The following is an 18878-nucleotide window of genomic DNA, read 5'->3' on the forward strand; positions in this document are numbered from 1 at the left end:
TTTTCTATGAATATTTTTATTTTGGGAAATGAGTATAGAAATACACTAACATTAGTATGTTAGTATTATCAGGTTTTTGAGACCAAGGAATTGTAACGTATATCGTGGCTATAAAATTCAGTCTGTCCTTACAAAGAGGATAGTAATAAAGTTGGGAAGAAAAGATGGCCCTAGCAGATAATGCCATTTCACCTTTTTCTCTTGAGTAAATTATATTCATCCACCCATCCATTCATCCATTCATCCATCCATCCATCCACAATCATTCCAACGTTTATTGAGCACTTAATATCCATTCATTTCATTCATTCAGTCAAGATTTATTGAGGGTGTACCACACTCCAGGCACTAATGCCAGGTTAAAAAGTTCCAATATGCTTGTCCCTGGAGACATTGTGAAATCAAATAAGCTAATGTAGATAGAAAGGATATATGTATACTTTGACATGCTATCAAAACATGAGGCTTATTATTATCCAATCTTTAATATCACTGCTGTGTAATCCAATGTGGTAATATTTCTCAGTCCATTGACAGGCACAAATATTTCCCAGGGCTCCACAAACTTGCAATTAAGAAACTGGAAACATTCATAAATATACAAGTTGACTAATTAGTCACTAATTAGTTAGAAGACTGGGTATTGTAATCACCCTAATATATATTGGTTAATGTCATGGAATGGAAAGAAGGTTTTGCTACATTATATTATGTCAAAATTTGCATAAAGATTTCACTAAAATACTTAATGGGACCTGCCAGTCCTGAGCCATGGCCAGCCAGCCAGTCATTTATGATATCTTATTGGTCTCTGGCAATTTGAGCATCATATTAACAAGTGATCTTTCAATTCTGTCAAAGAAAACTGGAACATTTTCAACACCTATAATATTTCAAGATTTTTATTGACCGCTCAATGGCAATATATAAACATTATTAATTTGTCTTGCATTTGAAGAGACTAAAGCACAGAGAGGCCAAGAAACGAGCCCAAGATCATTCAGATGGACCTTAGGCTGACTGGATTGTGCTTGGCTTTCAAACTTCATTTCTAACCTCTGCTTCACCCCAGCTGCCTGACAAATCCCAAGAATTAGATAGTAGTTCTACTGCCATTTTCACTTTTACTGTATTATGATAGATTTAGGTGCTCTTACATTTGTTTGTTTTAATGCAAAGTCTCTGTGGCTTCCCAACCAGTATCAGAGAAAGTCTAAAAGAGAAGTTAATGGTTTCCACATAGATACTTCTCAATTTCTTGAGAGAGACTTAGTTGTTCTTCCCTTTGAACCCACATATTTATTGGTTCATTCCTCTCTGGTAGTATCTCAAGATATTGGAATGAAACGTTGATATCCTAAGTAAGTTAAAGCCCAATGATGCTTTGTTTTTAGCTTCTATTGCTCCATGAAGCTTGAATCATCACTGGCTCAGCATAACTCCTCCCAAAGAAAAACCTTGTCCTTGTAATTTATTATGAAATGTCGATAGAGCTGCTGCCTGAGGACCCTGGCTTCCAAGGTGGCAGCACCACTGTGTTGTTTATTTCCTTGTTCAAGATTCTGGTTCCTGGGTTTTCAAATTTGGAATTTGGTTTGTTTATGATATGCACCCATGCTACCCATATTAGAAAAGAGTACTGCAAACACTGGGATACCTATTTATTAATTGAAACAATTGTCATGATGGTATAAGACTCTTGAGTCTTCTGGTGAACATGTTTCTTGCTGAAACAGCAAGCCACAACAAATCTGGGGTTCCCTTAACACGCTTAGGCATCTTAATGGCTCTTAGCATCAAGGTACATACGTTGTATATAACCCTCTTTAAAATATTAGAAAGATACCTATCAAAGGGGCTGAATATTTAACCTTCTGATCAAAAGTCCCTTCATTTGGACAGTGCTGGAAACTCTCAGTTGTTGCTATCAGCCTTTTGTGACCCTGTATTGACCCTGTTCTGGTGATGGTAAGGAAATTCAAACTAGAACAATCTTGAATTATTTGAATTACTTCTGCATCTCACTCCTTATCAGGTCTGCTTTCCTTTAGGCCCTTGCTTTTTCGCTTCCGCTTTAGTTCATTAATACTTTACTTGCTATTGGACTTTGACCTTGGATTTCTCAGATCTACTCTTGGTTCTCTCTAGGACTGTGTCTTGGACATACAATTTCATTCTATCTTTCTGGCCTTGAGGACCCAACTTCCCCCCAGTGGCCCAGTTAACTGGTGCTACTCCTGATTTGTACCAGTTAAGCACCCAGAGAGGAGGCAGACATTCATTGACTTTCCTCTCCCAAGATTCCTCTCACTCTCATACCAGACCCATTTTATTTAAGCAGTCTTCTTCATATACATTCAGAACTTTGATTTTCACTAGATTTTCTTACAATTAAGAGGACAGTAGATTAGATTACCAAGATCTTCTTCCTTCTGTCTTTTCCCTGAGAGATGAGTCAGTTGCATATAGTCTTCTGAAAATGTCTTATTCATTATATGCTGATTTTACTTAACTATATCTCAGAGTTTAGGAATGTCTTATTTTTGCCCTTATGCCATTGAATAACTAGAACATTACCTTTGGGGACATTCCTTTGCACTTTAAAGTGTTTTCATGCCCTTTTTCTCATCTCCTTCCAACAGTCCTACGAGGTGGAGGTTACCATGGAGGAAATACCTCGTTTTGGCAAATTTTTGGATTTCCCCTTACATCTGTGCTTTTCCCCTTACATCTGGCTGGAAAAATCAGAGCGACTGACAGAGGCCAGCTAATGTCTCTAGACAAGGAGATTGGGGAAAGCAAAAGAAACATAAAAACAAAGTTGACAACAACAAAAGCCTAATTTACAGAAGGATGAAAAATGGGCGGGTAGCAGGGCCCTGCACATGTTGCATCAGCCTTAGAAAGAGAGCCTCTTGGCCAAAGCACTTGGAGTCAGAACCTTTGCCAAGGGGCCACTCAAATGAGGCTTTGGATACACAAACAGCATTGCTGGTGAGCTATTGGCACATCGCTGTGTTTTCTGGGCCCACGGAAATTCTTTCTCAGACCTGTTCCTCGAAAGAAAGTTGAATTATTCTTCAACAGCCAAGGCCTGACTTTGATGTAACTGCTGTGAGCAGGCCTTGGCCTCAGGGGCTGTGCAGAAACACTCTCACCTGCCCCTACCACTCAGGTATCACACCTGGGCCCCCATCGGGCGACTGCTGTATCCTCCTCCTCTCACTGCTTCTTTCACTCCAGGTGGCATTTACTCCAATTTGTGCCCCCGGCTGAGCTGGAGCAGTTGACAGTGACTTTTGGGGATATGTGTTTAGAGAATCTTGCTGCCTCTCAAAGAGAGCCAGTACTCCATCCTTCTCTAAAGCTCTGTATGGCTGGCTGGTCTCTCTGCCTTTAGTTTTCTTTCTCCCTTATTCACAAACACACTGCTTAAAAAATTTAACAACCAACATCCTTGTTCATACCATGTCCCTGTTCATAAATCTCCCATGGCTTTCCATTATATGTAGGTGCCAGACTGAGAGCCCTGCCTGGGCATGGCATTCTCATGATCTAGCAATGAGCTCCCATAGCATGTGGCCTGAGGGTCTCTTTTGGGAAATATTATTCCTTGTTATGTGTGGTGCTACTTGTGTGTGAGCATTTCTCTCTTGCCCAACTTTAAGCCTCTTGATGATTAGGTCCACATCTGCCTGTCTAACTGAATCTGATGCCTCTCAGAGTACCAACCAGAGCACCTGACTCAGAGCAGATGCTCAGAGAATATTTGCTGCATGTGATAAAGAATGAATGAGTTTCATGAGTAACATTTTCCGTCCAAGCAAAGCAGCCAATCTGGTGTTGAATGAATGGCCTGGATGACTGCTTTTTTCTTGTATATGCTTTTATTTGGAGAATTTTTTAAAAAGAAGAAAAGTATGAAGAATAATAAAAAACAGAGTATCATGCACCCATTATCACAGTGAACCATTGGTAACATTTTTTTTCATATTTGCTTCAGAGTTTTAATGAAAGAAATAAAACATACTAGATTAATGTGACCCTTTGTCTTATATCTCATTCCCATTCTGCTTTATCTCTTCTCAGAGATGAGTACTATTATGAATCTTTTGTGAATGCCTTTTATGTTTTCTTATACTTTTACATACAAATATATGCATCAACCGATATAGAGCAGGAGTTAACAAACTGTGGTCCATGGGACAAATCCAACCCATGGCCTGTTTCTCTAAAGACTGCAAACTAAGAATGGATTTTCCATTTTAAAGAGTTGTTTAAAAAAGACAACAACAAAAGAGAATAATATGTGACAGATGGCATATATGACATGCAAACCCTAAAATATTTACTATTTGTCTTTTGCAGAAAAAGTTTGCCAACCCCTGATATACGATATTGACTTCGTTTTAAAAGGATCTTGTATCCTACAATCATTCTGAAACTTGCTTGAATATTCAGCCCTATTCTTGAATTCTATGTTTGTTGACATATGTATCTACTTTAGTCCTTTTAATGGCTGCATGGTATTCCATCCTATTAATATAGTACACTTTTCCTATTCATCCCTGTGCTAGATGGACAGTGACATTTCACTATTAAAAAAAAGTCAAGAGACATTATGTACTTTGTGTAAATGAGCGTTGCTCAAGGGTTACATTCCTGGAAGCGTACTCACTGGTTTATAGGGAATGTGCATTCTTAAGAGTTGGAACAGAACCAAACTGTTCTTGGCAGTAGTTGTAAATATCTCAACACTTACCTTTACTTTGAGATATATTCCTAATTGCTGCAAGCTTCAGCTCTCCCACTGTCCCAGCAAATGGAAAAGACAGCCCCTGCCGTAACAGCCTTCAGTGTTCTATTGCCTTCATGTAACAGACAAAACAGTGGAAGTAAAAGCCCTTTCAAAAGCTGTAGGGTGCTGTGACTTTAAAGAGGTTACCTACAAGGACATCAGGAAAGAGTCTTGGCAGACTGAATGGAAATGACACAGGCAGAAGGCGCTCTCTGGGGAGACCTTGTCAAAAGGATGCTGAATAGCATTCCACTTCAGACAACGTCTGGTGACAGGTGTTCTGCTCTGTGGCAACTTAGTCCTCCGCACACCCCCAGGTGCTGTCAGTGAACACTGTGGTCGGGACCACTTCCCTCTAGGTCTACAACTCCAGGAACAAAGACTGACAGACAGAACCCCATGAGGCCAGTTGTGATTGCCCTGAAGAAGCATGTATTGAGCACTCACTGTGCGACGCACCCTGAGCCAGAGGCTGAGACCAAGGCAAGGGAAGGGAACACACAAGAAAGATAAACAAATGAGGGAGGGTCCTTGTTTCCAGTTGCTAGTGGCCTAATGACTCCCTGGCTTGAGAACCAATAGGTGCTCAGTTCTTCAGGATCATCTTGATCCATTAAAGAGATGATTATGTATGATCTAAACACAGAGGGGACTGAACCCACACGACTCAGTCCAAGCTGTAGGACCATTGCATATATTCCTTAGGTACTCTAGACATTATTCCTCACTTGCAAAATGAAGGGATTGCACCAAATGGTTTTCCCTAGTATATAAATATATCCCTAATTTTGTACCCTCCGCCCCTGCCACTGCTGCAAATTAGGGTCCATCACCACTCACCTAGACTAATACAATAGGCAGCTAGATGTCTCTCTGGCTCCAGTCTCTCCCTGGTCTACACTGCTGCCAGAGAGAAATATCTTGTGCATGAAGTTGACCCTTTAAGAAGCCCATTATCTCCAGCTGAAGTCCAACAACATAATACAGAGAACAGGGCTTTGATCCTCTCCTTCCTGACCGTCTAGACTCAACTCCAACACTTCTCAAACTCCTGGATTGTTTGTAGCTCCTGGAAGGGACCACACTGTTTCGTATGTTCCTGAGTCTTGTCACACTCCCTCTGAAAGAAACTTTAGATCCTATCAGGGACTATCTCATGTGCATTCTTATAATCCAAGTATCGAGGACAACAGTTGACGCCTAGTGGATCCACAAAACGTGTTTTTAAAACTAATGAATGCATGAATGACGTAGCGTAACTACGCATCTTCATAGTTGGTTGCTTCTTCTTAGAGGAAAGGCTTACTGTTTCCTCAAATGAACACGGAAATGAACTTGCAAAGTGCATAGCAACAGAGTGACAAGTTCAAAGCTCAATTTCCAGTTCTAACTTCTACTAAACAGCTGTGTGGCTTGGAGGACACCATTTAACCTCTTTGAGTCTCCGTCTCTCCTCTGTAACATGGGGTTAAACACTACCTACTTCACAAGTTTATTTGGACAATCAATTCACTGTATGGGAAACATCTGGTGAGTGGCTGGCAGATAATAGACTCTCAAGTGTGCCTGAGTCTGCTAAAGTCTTGGTTGGGGGAAATCTTCTATGTCAGGGGAATTCTCTTGTGGTCCAGTGGTTAGGAGTCGGTGCTTTCACTGCTGGGGCCCGGGTGTGATCCCTTGGTCCAGCAACTAAGATCCCCTACGCTGCATGGTGTGGCCAAAAAAAAAAAAAGAAAAACGTTTTCTATGTCAGGTCAGGGTGTCAGGGTCTGCTCTTGTTTCCCGGACTTCTCCTTTACGAAACCTTGTTTCTTCCCAGCGTGTGTGTGCACGCATGCGCCCTAGGCTCACAAACACTAGTGACTGTTCATGTGAACATGAACTAATCAGCTTTCTCTCTGGACCTAAGCTCAGTCATCTGTTAGTTAAAGGAGCGGGATCAGATCAGGATGGACAAGTCTATGGCACACACGTCCTCGCTCCCTTCTCCCTTGTCCTTGACAGACATTATTAATTGATGTTGGTCCTGTTTCACTGAGAATCCTTCCAGGAAGCCACTGCCAGCTGATCAGAGATGGCTCCTGAGTTGATCTTATCCAAGATTTCTTATAGCTCTGCCACCCTGTAAATCTCAAGAAAAATAAGGGAAGTATTTGTGATGGAGAAGTTGCCCTGATTCTCTTACCTTTCTTTGCTAGCACGGTGAGTTTTCTACGACATGTTACTCAAGCCCCAGACCAGAGTGAAAGAGGAGCGGCAGCCAGCAACACCACCAGGGACTTGTGGGTGTCTTTGCCATTAGTTGAGATTCTTGATCTGGCTTCAGTTGGCACGCAACACTGATAGCTTATTCAGTAATCACCCCAATAGCCAGCAGTTGTTAAAAAAAACCAAATAACGCAACACAAACCAGCAAAACAAAAATAAAGTCAAAACAATAAAAAATGCAGAATTAATTCCCTTTAAAGAGATAATCAGCTAAAAATTTGACATTTTAACTAGAGCTAATACACGAGGGGAAAAGACACCTTGTAGATTTTATCAGCATTAATATGAAGTAATAGGGTTGCTCACCATAATTTTATTTCTCTTTGGGGCTCCTGCATCTAGCATATAGCCCACCATCTGCTCTGAGAAATGTTAATTCATCATGAAGCTGCAAAGAGTAGAGGTCACAGAGACCAGGCCAGTGTTCTAATTCAGGTTCAACTTTCGCATGGCAACAGTGCCTCCCAGGAAAGCACTAGAGTCTTTCCAGCACTTTCACAAGTAATTGACCCCCATAATTATTGAAGAATTCAGAGTGAAGAGGTGGTGTCCATGTTAGAAAAAACCAGCTCTCTATTCATTCAGGAAAATTGTTGAGGACTTAACTATGTGTGTTGGGCTTGGGGAACACACATATGAACCAGGCAAAAGCCCAATGACCACAGTCCCGTAGGGAGAAGAAGAGTTGACGATCAGTTGGCGTGCACTGGTATGATTGTGTTGGTTGCTTCCGGCCAGCATCAGTTAGGACCAGTTAGAATTTCTGCCACACCAGTTAGTTAAGTCTTTTCAATATTCCGCCTGCCTATTTGCTAGCCATAGTTGCTTAACCAAATAACAAGAACTATCAAAGAGGTAAGAACGATGTATTCTGAGAACAGGATGCTCAATTCTGGCAATTTCTAGAGGAAATGAGGCAGAGTGGGACTGTGGAGGGTGGGAAGGGATTCATCAGCCTGTAGTGATGGAAGGGTATTCTGAAAAAAGAAAATAGGATGTTTAAAGGCTGTGTGTAGGATCTCATAGCACTTTTGGTGACCTGTGTGGAATTTATCATGGCTATATTACATGGATTTTTTTGGTGTCAGCAAATAATTGTCATGAGGGAGGGACCATGCCTCTTTTGTTGCACGAGCACTTCATACTATGCCTGGAATATAGATGCCACCGACTAAATCTTTGTTGAGTGGATGATTGAATGAATGAGGGTGTGGTGGGGAGATGCAGCCAGGGAAGCTTGGGCACCAGCTAATGAAGGACTCCATTCGCCATTTTAAAGAACTTTTAAAATACTTCATCCTGCAGGTAACAGAGAGCATTTGAAAGTTATTTGTGGGTTTGTGAAACTGGAGGTAGTGAACGATGAGGGCATGGACACAGGGATTCATCAGCTTGTCAATTACGAGAAAAGACAATAGGATGCACAGCTGGTAGTGACAGTGACATAACCTCCAGCACCAGCTACCTCTTCACGTCCTTGGCTTCTGTCTTAGCTTAGTTTGAATTCCAAGGCATTCCCAGCTGGTCCTTGTCCCCATTCTATAACCGTTTACTTTCTTCTCACTGACACGTTCTCCCCATCCTCCTGTTCTCATCAATGTGAACTTCTTACTTGTCTCTCACAGCTGACTTCAAATCTCTTGTCTCCTTGTAAGGCATTTATGAACTGTTGTCTCTCTTCTCTGCCCAACATTCCTGGTAGAATTAGAATTTTCTTGAGTCCTCATGATGCCCAATACAGCTTTCTTCCCTGGCATCGACTCAAGGCCATTATTCATTTTTCTGGATTCTTTATTTCATTACCAACCTTAGAAGCCAGGCACTATGTCATACCCAAATTTGTAACCAATCTCAGTACAAAGCACAGGGCTTGGCTTTAGCAAGTACTCAGAAATAAGCAATACATTAAAAAAATTAGTTGAATTGTAAAGAAAGAACTAACAACTTGGCAAATGGGACATTTTCATGGGAGGTTGCCTGTGAAAGGGCTTACTAGCTGCTAATGGTGGAGCCAGAAAGCAGTGGATGGCTGCAATCTGTCTTAGTTAAAATTTGTAATAAACTGAGTAGACTTAGGAAAGGGCACCTCTTTCTTAATCTGGAATCTAAACTATTAGCCCGCATTATATGTGCCATCAAAAGACGCTTCTTTTGGACTGAGAGCGCCTTTTGAAAAGAAGCTGCGAGCCCAGAGATCTTGCAGAGTGTTAGAAGAGCCCAGCATGGATTTTTGTTGCTCAGTTCAAAAGACGTTAGACTGGACTGTCTGTGTCAATTCAGAATTCCTTCTCCTTGCCATATAGGAAGCAGTGACTCACAAGGACCAAGAAGAGAGATTGCACACACCTTGATTCTTTTTTATCTCATGGTCCTTCTCACACGTCCATTCTCCTTTGTATTTCTCTTGTACCCCAAAGATTGGAGGACATTTTCTAATTTTCTTCTCTTTCAAAAAGGGATGGGAGGGCAAGGCATGAGGTGTGCCTTTCCCTTGACATTGTGTAGACAGCACTAACTGATGATAGAAATCTTTCCTTTTGAATCTGAATGGAATCTAAAAATCTTTCCTGGCAACCAGTATCCATCAGAGGTTGCATAAAAACTATTTTCATTCTGTGTTCTATAGCCTATAGGCTATAAGAGATCCCTGCTAAATATTAGATCGAATCCTGGGAAATTGCCATTTTTTGTAATGACTAAAAATGGTCAAATATTGGGGATTTCATACATTTCAACCTGGAGAAATTTGATAGTTTTGACGTCATGTCCCAGAGTTCTCTGAGTTGATGTGCAGATCACATCTCTTGCAATGATTCTTTGATATACGTGAGTGTAACACTTGACTTATAGCTTCAAAAGCTGATCTGAATAACCCTCTTTCTTTATGGTGCATGTAACTTCATAAGCCAATGTTTCTCAAAGCCTGGTCTGCCATAACTTTGCAAAAGGTACCAAGTCGGGTTTATTTTCGGGGGGTCAGGCAGATAACTCTGTGGTATCATTGGAAGAGTTCCAAGGAATCCCACCATTAGAAATGCATTCCTTCATGCTAAGGCATTGTGTCTCCAAAAGAGTCCTCTCTGCCAAGCAAATATCTCTGAAGAATTGACATGTCAACATTAACTATTGACACTTAACACACATTTATGTTACATAAGATGGATCATTGTTTCTCAATGAGGGTAGTATTTCCCCCCAAGGGATATTCAACAATGACTGGAGACATTTTTGACGGGGTTGCTACTGGTATTTAGTGCTTCTATACATCTTGCAGGGCATAGGGCAGCCCTCTATAACAAAGAATTATCCAGTCCAAAATACCAGTAGTATGAAGATGGAGAAACTCTGAAATGGTTAGTGTTTAGAGTGAGCACTATGGAATTTACCATGAGACAGACAGTTGGCATTTGTTATCAGAATGAGGCAGAGACATAAATCTGGAGATTGGGACATTGTACAAGGTATGCATATCTGGGTGTATCTGGGTACCCTGGGTTAAGGGCCTGTCATAGGTTTAGCTCTCCTGCAAGCAAACTGTTTGATGTCAGTCAGTGGGCAGGAGGTTAATTAGTGAGTTCCCCTGGAATCATCAGCTTACCTGGGTGGAGAGAGAAGCAGAGCTTCGTTGCAGTCTCAGTAGAGGTCTAAGGTAACCGCCCAGAGAGGCCTGAAGATGGAATGACCACCTCGTCCTCCACAAGGCCTGATTAAAGGCAGAGCTGACTTCTTCATCATGTGACCCAGGGACTTTCCTGTATCTTTTGCCTTATATTTCCACAAACATTTTCAACTAGCAAATTACACTGGTTACTCTTACTGACACCACTGTTTTATGTATGAGGAAACAGCAGCGTAGGAAGTTAATTTGTCCAAAGGTCACACAGAAAGTGCAGAGCAGAACTGTTCATGGAACCCAGATCTCTGACTCTGCGTCACTTCCATCCCACCACGCTTCTTCTTAATATCTTTCTTAAAACTTTTAATTTGATATTGGCGTGTAGTTGATTAACGATGTTGTGATAGTTTCAGGTGCACAGCAAAGTCTTGTCCTTACTGTCTTAAGAAAGGTTCTTGTACTGAGGTCCACCCCTGCCCTGATTTGTATTTCATTCTTGTTTTCTTCACGTGTTCCTTTTCTCCTTTTAGAGGGCTGGGGGTCAGAAGCTGTATTATACTGGACCTTTGCCCCATGACTTGGAGCAGAGCCCCTCGCATTTCCTGTTTATGTTCTGGGTAATAGCAGTAATTCCACTCAGTTGTCCAACCCAGAGGAACTTCTGAGTCATCCTGAACCCCTTTTTCTACCTCACTCCACACACAGTCAAGGCCTCTTTCCTACTCATCTCTTGTCCTCACTATTACCACAACTTCTCATATTCGGCATTTGTAGAACCTTGTAACTGCCTTGAATGTCTCTAGATGCACCTCCCTTTGGTTCATTTTTTGTTTGTTTTGTTTTGTATTTTTGCGGTACGCAGGCCTCTCACTGTTGCGGCCTTTCCCGTTGCGAAGCACAGGCTCCGGACACGCAGGCTTAGCGGCCATGGCTCACGGGCCCAGCCGCTCCGCAGCGTGTGGGATCTTCCTGGACTGGGGCACGAACCCGTGTCCCCTGCATCGGCAGGCGGACTCTCAACCACTGTGCCACCAGGGAAGCCCCCTTTGGTTCATTTTTGCACGGTCACCGGAACATCTTCCAAAAAAGACAGAGCTGGGTTGCATCTCTGTTTCTTAAAGTTCTTCAGGCTTTCTATCAGCTATGGGATAAAGTCCAAATGCCTTATCATGGCCCCCCGAACACTTCTTCATCCTGGATTGCTTGCTTGGTCTGCCTGGTACCCCTCACTCCCCACAGTGGCAGGCTAAGCTCCAGTCTCTCCATTCATTAAGCACGAGAAACATATTTGGGGCTCTGATCTTTTGCTCTACCTATTCCTAGATTTAGAATATCCTCTCCCTTAGCTTGAAATTCTTTTCAACCTTTAAGACCCAAATGTGAATTTTTATGTGAAAGTTTCCTCAGCTTCCAATATACTTGTCATTAAACTCCTGTGTACTTTATAGTTAGTTGGAGCTGTTTCTCTCTCTCTCTCCCTCTCTGGACTTGAATAGCCCTCACTGGTAGAGGCCAGGTCTCATTTAGCTTGGTAGGTCCAGAGACCAGGACTGGAATGTGTAAGTACTTACTAAATGCTTGTTAGGAGAATGGCTTAGTGGCAAATATGACCACGTATGAGCATCCCTTCCATTTTCCTCTAGAAAGGCATCAGTGATCTGTTCTCATTCTTTTGCTGTAATGGCAAATATGAACATGCATTGAGAGGGATACCCCAGAAAACATCAAGAGACATTCCTCAGGCCTGTCACAGCTGTCTTTTCTGAATGAGGTGGCTCCACATATAATTAAAATGCCTTTTGTTGTTTCTTTGCATACCTGAGAAATACAGGTAATTTCATTACATTAAGGCAGAAGAGACCATTCAGCTTATAAAAGCTGGGCAGTCATCTAAACATCTACTACTGTATCTTCCATTTTCCATCCAGCCAGGGAAAAACTTCATAATCCTTTGAGTTGGGTTCATGTTAGAATTCCATAAGTTTTTGTGCATTTGTGTGTGTGCATATGCATGCTATATCTCAGTAAATTTCTGCTTTAGAAATTTCCAGGAGATTTCATTTAAAAATTATAATATTCAGGCGCTATCTGGGTGTTGTGGAGGTCCAGTGAAGGTGAAGACATAGACCTTGCCTCCCAAGAGGCCTCAACACCAAGACAAAGCCAGAAATGATAATAGGAACTCATAAATTGTGTTTCCTACGGAGTTTGGTCCTCCTATCCTAGCTTACAAAAGATGGCTCTCCTAAGACCGTCAAGGAAGTCGATCCATTTCCTCTGCCAAATAGAGTCCAGAGTTTGAAATGACAAGTCTTGAGTTCAAGTTTTGGACCAACTGCTTAATATCTGTATAATCTAGAGCAGCATGTATGACTCGGCTCTGCCTTACTTTACTCACTGACAGCCTGTAATAATAAAAACCTCCTTCATAAGAGGCTGATGTAAGGTTTCAATGAGAACATATGTAAAATTCGCCTAGAATGGTGATCGGCTTATGGTAGGTGTGCCCCAAGTTGTGTCCTTTACAGATACAGAGTTTTTGATAAGTTTGCAATATTTTGTGAAACTTAAAGTACTCTGCAAACACTGGTTATTATTGATACCTATTTGACGTAAAGGGACAAGGTTGACTCCTCAGGTATGCTTTAAATAAAACCAAGCGCATGAATAGGTCTTTATAGAGTTGGTACGCAGTTTAATAGTTTAACAAGAGGCAGTGCAGAATAGATCCCTGGAAATCTTTTCCTTGTTTTTGCCCAGTTATAATGTTATGTCTGATAGCTCTGTTCATTTTAGAGCTATCGAGGATGACTGCCAATACTGAAGCACAAAGAGGGAGAAACTGCAAAATGTTACCTTAAAGCATTAGGAATTTAATTAGGTGTGATTTGGTGCTTTAAAATGGCACTCATTAGTTAGGGTCAATAAATACACTAATAAGGAACGGAATCAAAGCAGGTAACTGTTTTATAGGGTAAGATATGAAATGCAGAATTCTAACCCTAAAATATAAGTAAAACAGGTCAGCTGATGTATTATAATAAGCAGGCATGTGGTTTTCGATTCTGTCATGTGTTATGGAGATGCTTTCATTTTACCACACTTAATCTTCACAGCAGTCCTATGAGGTAGGTGTTAGTATCTCAATTTGGGAAGAGCATTAGGGAGATGAATTGCTTTTTTAAAATTCATGTAATTAGTGAGAGAGAAACTACAATGTAACCTCAGTTCCTCTGAATTTGGAGGGACTTAAATCAAGATTTCAGTTAGTGATGCTCTATGTAGGAGAGGAAGTCCCTGCCTCATGCCTGTCCAGATTAACTCAGAACACAGCGAGTCCTAGAGTCAAATCTAGGGCCGCCAAGGAAATCGATCCATTTCTTCTGCCAAATAGAGTCCAGAGTTTGAAATGACAAGTCTTGGGTCACTTAACACAAAAGTGCTTTCACATCTAAACATTTCCCGGTAATTTCTTTTATGATGAATAATCAAATTTGGACTATGAAGCCCCATTTACATTTCTTCTCCTCACTTGATTCTCATCTGAAACTCTGAAGCAGCAGAGTATGTGTTGAGGGGGGAGAAGAGGGAAGTGGTGTGTACCTGTGTGTACACGTGTGTTCATGTGTACACATATGTGTGTTTTGAGGGTGATGTTAGAGTTGTGTGTGTGTGTTTCATGGCATGAGGTTGAGATGGGGGGACAAGGAGTGGGCGAGAGAGGTTTGTGTTTGCATGAGTGGCAGAAATTTTGTTCCTGATGTGGGAACTCCAAGACATTGTCTGTGCCTCACCCACCCCCACTCTACCACCTGTTCAAAAAATCTTAATGACCCCCTCATCTGAGGAGTTGTAACTGAGAACCTTTAAGTCTGAGAAATTCTAGTGAACTTATAGGGCTTCTGAGAGGTAAAATGAGTAAACATGATGTCACTTTTTGATCCCTGCAACTGAGATGTAAGACTTGGGAAACTTAGCCGTAGAAAATCTGAAAGGAGGGGAACATTCCATTTAATATTCAACAAAAGAATGCAGGACTGGCATCTCCCAACCCAAGAAGCCTTTCTTCACTGAAAATTGTGATCTTTCAGAGTCAACAGATTTGCTAAGACCAGTTGTATTAGTTTTCTCTGCTGTGTAACAAATCACTGCAAATCTGTAGGCTTCAAACAACACCCATTTATTACCCATGATTTCTGTGGGTCAGGGGTCCAGGCATCACTTAACCTGGTCCTCTGTGCAGCATCTCACAAGGCTTCAATGAAGGTGTTGTCTGGGCTATGTTCTCATCTGGATCTTGGGGTCCTCTTCTAAGCTCATACAGGTTACTGACAGATTTCCATTCCTTGTGGTAGTAGGAATGATGTTCTCAGCTCCTATCCTAGACACCGTCCACTTTCACAGGTAACTCACAACCTGGCTGTTTGCTTCTTCAAAGTCAGGAGGAGATGGTCTCTCCTGCTTTGAGTTTGTTCTTCTGGGAAGACCTGGTCCTTCTTTTAAAAAGCTCATGTGATATCCTGGTAGGGCTACCCAAGATAGTCTCCTCTTCGATTAACTCAAAGTCAGCTGATCAGAGACCTTAATTACATCTGCAAAATTCCATCTGCTTTACCACATTCTATTACTGTGAAGCGAACCATAGACTCTGCCCTCATTTGAAGGGAGGAAATTGCATATGAGTATAGATATCAGGGGATGGAGATCTTAGAATTCTGCCAGTGGACTCCAAAACAAGGTGTAAGTGTTCAAGCTGCACATGACCCATCAGGTGTAGGGGACAAATGTTAGGACCCCCATTTATAATTACTTTTTATTTCATCCATTTTAATTTAAATTTTTGTGTGATTTATGATGAATACAACCTATTAGAAAAGTAGTAGGTGTATATAATTTATAACTATATCTTTTGCAAGGTGTTTTTTTTCTGATGGAGAAAACAATGAAAAATTTTAGAGACTGCTGACTTAAGTAGATGGCCTGACAAGCCCAGTGTGACATTGTTTTTGAGTTTTGAAAACTGACAGGTCGAACCAGATATGTCTATGTTAAAGGCATCACAAATCATTAGTTGTTTCTTTTCTTGACTTTTAGTATGCCTTGTAAATTTGTGTTGCAAACCAGACATGATGTATTGGGCAACAGGTCTTCAGTGTGAAGTTCTGTGTTAATCTGGTGAGAAGCTGAGCTGTGTGTGATATTTGGTGCAGCCGCAAGTGTTAGAGACTTCCAGTTCCTAAACAAAGTCCTTGTTTTGTCACCTCTGTTGTCTTTGGGCTTCCCTAAGAACCCCTCGTCTGATAGAATCTGATTCTTGCAGCTCTTTCAGCTGTAATTTGCAGTTCTTTTGCTGGAGCCCTGTTGTTATGGGGGTGAGGTGTGTGAAGTAGAGTGCTGTGTAATCTTATGATTAAAGATCAGTCTTGTGGACAGCCTGTTCCTCCAGGCTGTGACCTTAGCTTCCTTCTCCCCACACTTAGATGACACAGGAAGTCTAGAGGAGGCTGAAGGCAGAGAAATGACTTCCTCCAGGAGGATTAAGGCTCTGGTAAAGTCTTTTTTTTTTAACATCTTTATTGGAGTATAATTGCTTTACACTGGTGTGTTAGTTTCTGCTTTATAACAAAGTGAATCAGTTATACATATACATATGTTCCCATATCTCTTCCCTCTTGCGTCTCCCTCCCTCCCACCCTCCCTATCCCACCCCTCTAGGTGGTGGTAAAGTCTTTTCCCTAGGACAGTAGGCTTTTGTTGTGGAGAAGTTTCTGAGCATACGTCACAATGTTTACTCTTCACTCTGCCAGAGATTCTTCACCATGAGAATGAACTTGGGGTGTTTCCTAGAGATAAAGCTCATAAAAATATGGGCCTCTCTAAGACTGTGGTCCCCAGGAATTTCTCACTATTGAAATAGTCCACACTGAGACTCCAGTGATTCATCAGAACTACCACTTGGATGTTCCTACCAGTTTATTGTCCTATGAGCTTCTGCTTCAGGTAAGGAGATCTTGTCTGTGACTCTAGATCCGCCTGTCTCTCCAGATTTTGGGGGTGGCAGTTTGCCCTATGACCTCAATCCCCTGATGGGTCCAAGAAAAGTCATAGATTTTCAGTTTGTTCAGCTTTTTCTTGCTGTAAAGGATGGGAGTGATGGAGTGGAAACCATTAATTTTGTTTCTTTTCTTTTATGTTTTTCTTATTGAATGTGGAAACAAATCTGGAATCATAGAGATCTAGGTTTGACTTCCATCCCCACCACTTATTTACTCTGTGAGGTTGAAAAGTAATTCCATTCTTAGGACTGTGTGAGGATTACATACAGATACATAGGTGAGCACGTGGCCTAGGATCTGGAACCGAATGCTTGCTCAGTGACTGCTGCAAGGGACCTCAAGGCTCATCAACTCCAAATCTCTACCTCATGTATTTTCCCAACTAAGAGGCTGTCTAGCCTCCGCTTGAAAAATCTTCCATGACATGGAATTCTCTAGCTTTCAGAGAATCTCTGGATAGTGCATGAGGTAGTGCACAAGGACTAGGGTGCATCATAGTGCCGTGTGAGATCTGCAGACAGTGTTCCCAGGGCTGGAAGGGCGCATGCTGGCAAATAAGATGCTTTTCACTAGGCAGGTTGGGGGAGGTTTCATAATGAATTTAAGCTGCATTTTGGGAGAGGGAGAGATAATCTTCTAACCTTTCCTCATGAGGCTAAAGGCATTTTGGGAGAAGTACCAGAATGATAGAAAAGGACCTAGAAGTGAAACCAGAGTTGAGGAAGAGGGAGGAAGAGTCCTAACTGCTGAGGGAGGAATGACTATAGGATTATGTAAATTCTTGGTTCCCAATGAGAAGACCTAAGGAGAGGTTGTTCTGACATTCTTTCCCACCCGTTAGTGTGAAATTAGAAATATTTATTCTTGGTGTGGTCTCAAAATATTCTGTGTTGCTACCACACCCTCGTGGCAGATACACTGTTAGTTGATTACTCAGTACCTGTGATCTCCTTTTTTTTTTTTTTTTTTACCAGAAAGATGATTTTATTTATTTACAGAATTATTAAATAACTTTTCAGATTCTTTTTTCAAAGAAAATCAAAGGGAAAAAGTATTGAGGAAATATAAGTGTGAATTGCACTATAACCAAGGAGGTAAGCTGATGAACCGTCTGTGATCTTCCTTCTTGCTAACAAAACTGTGGTTTTATATGGAATAGCGATTGTTCCAAGCCATCAGTGAATCATAACTGGTCTAAGGCAAAGCCAGTCATGAAGATCCTGAATTCCCAGTGTTCCCAGTGACCCTTGCAGTTAGAGATTCCACGGGAAGCAGTCTGGCAGGAGGTGGAAGGGGAAGCTGACTTCAAGAAAGCTTCCGATTTCCAGATAAATAGTATACATGTTCCTGTCATCGTTCTTCTGCCACTTCTCTCTGCCTAGGAGGATCTGATGTTTGGACCAGAAGTAATCACCTTACAACTGTCTGCTTCCCAAATGCTTATTAAGTGAGAAAGTAAGACTCTAATTAAAGTCACTCTTACTAAGGTATTTTGCTTGTATCTAAGAGCATTTCTAACTAATATCTCATAATTCATATTTAAAATTTTCCTCCTTGCCTCATTCTATACCATCTTCAATTTTTTTCCTGAAACGTTGCCCATTTAGACATTTGCCATGGGCCACTCTGACATGGAGAGCAACAGCAGGAGAGAGCGTATCTGAAGACTCTCATTTCCACATGTTGGTAGGGATACACATGGTACCTTAGAGTAAAAACAGTAAGTTTCCTTCTGTGATGTGCTAAATGGTGTTTAATATGAGGGGGGAGGAGGGCAAGCTACTGACACTCATTGGGAAGCAGGACTTCAAAGACAACAACAGCTAAGGATTCCAGCGCAGAGTTCGCAGCTAGGGTGGTACCGATTTCTAAGCCTTTCTAAAAAATCATGATATAATACTTTTGAAAGAATCACGATAAGGCTCTGCAACTCAGAAATTAGCTGGAGCCACCCGATTTCTTGCACTATATAGATAAGATTGCACAATGCTGGCTACATCACCCCTTGGATTCCTGAGGGGCAGAAGTTCTCCAGAAAGTCATTTCTGGCTCGGAATTCTTGCTGCTTCTGAAGTTGTTTACTTTAGAAATTCTGCTGCCTTCACGAAGGTGTTGTCTCTCTTTCCATTGACAAATAACT

This window comes from Delphinapterus leucas, chromosome 17, assembly GCF_059928025.1.
Source record: "Delphinapterus leucas isolate spDelLeu-1000000601 "Yukka" chromosome 17, BTC_Dleu_Yukka2, whole genome shotgun sequence".
Classification (NCBI taxonomy): Eukaryota; Metazoa; Chordata; class Mammalia; order Artiodactyla; family Monodontidae; genus Delphinapterus; species Delphinapterus leucas.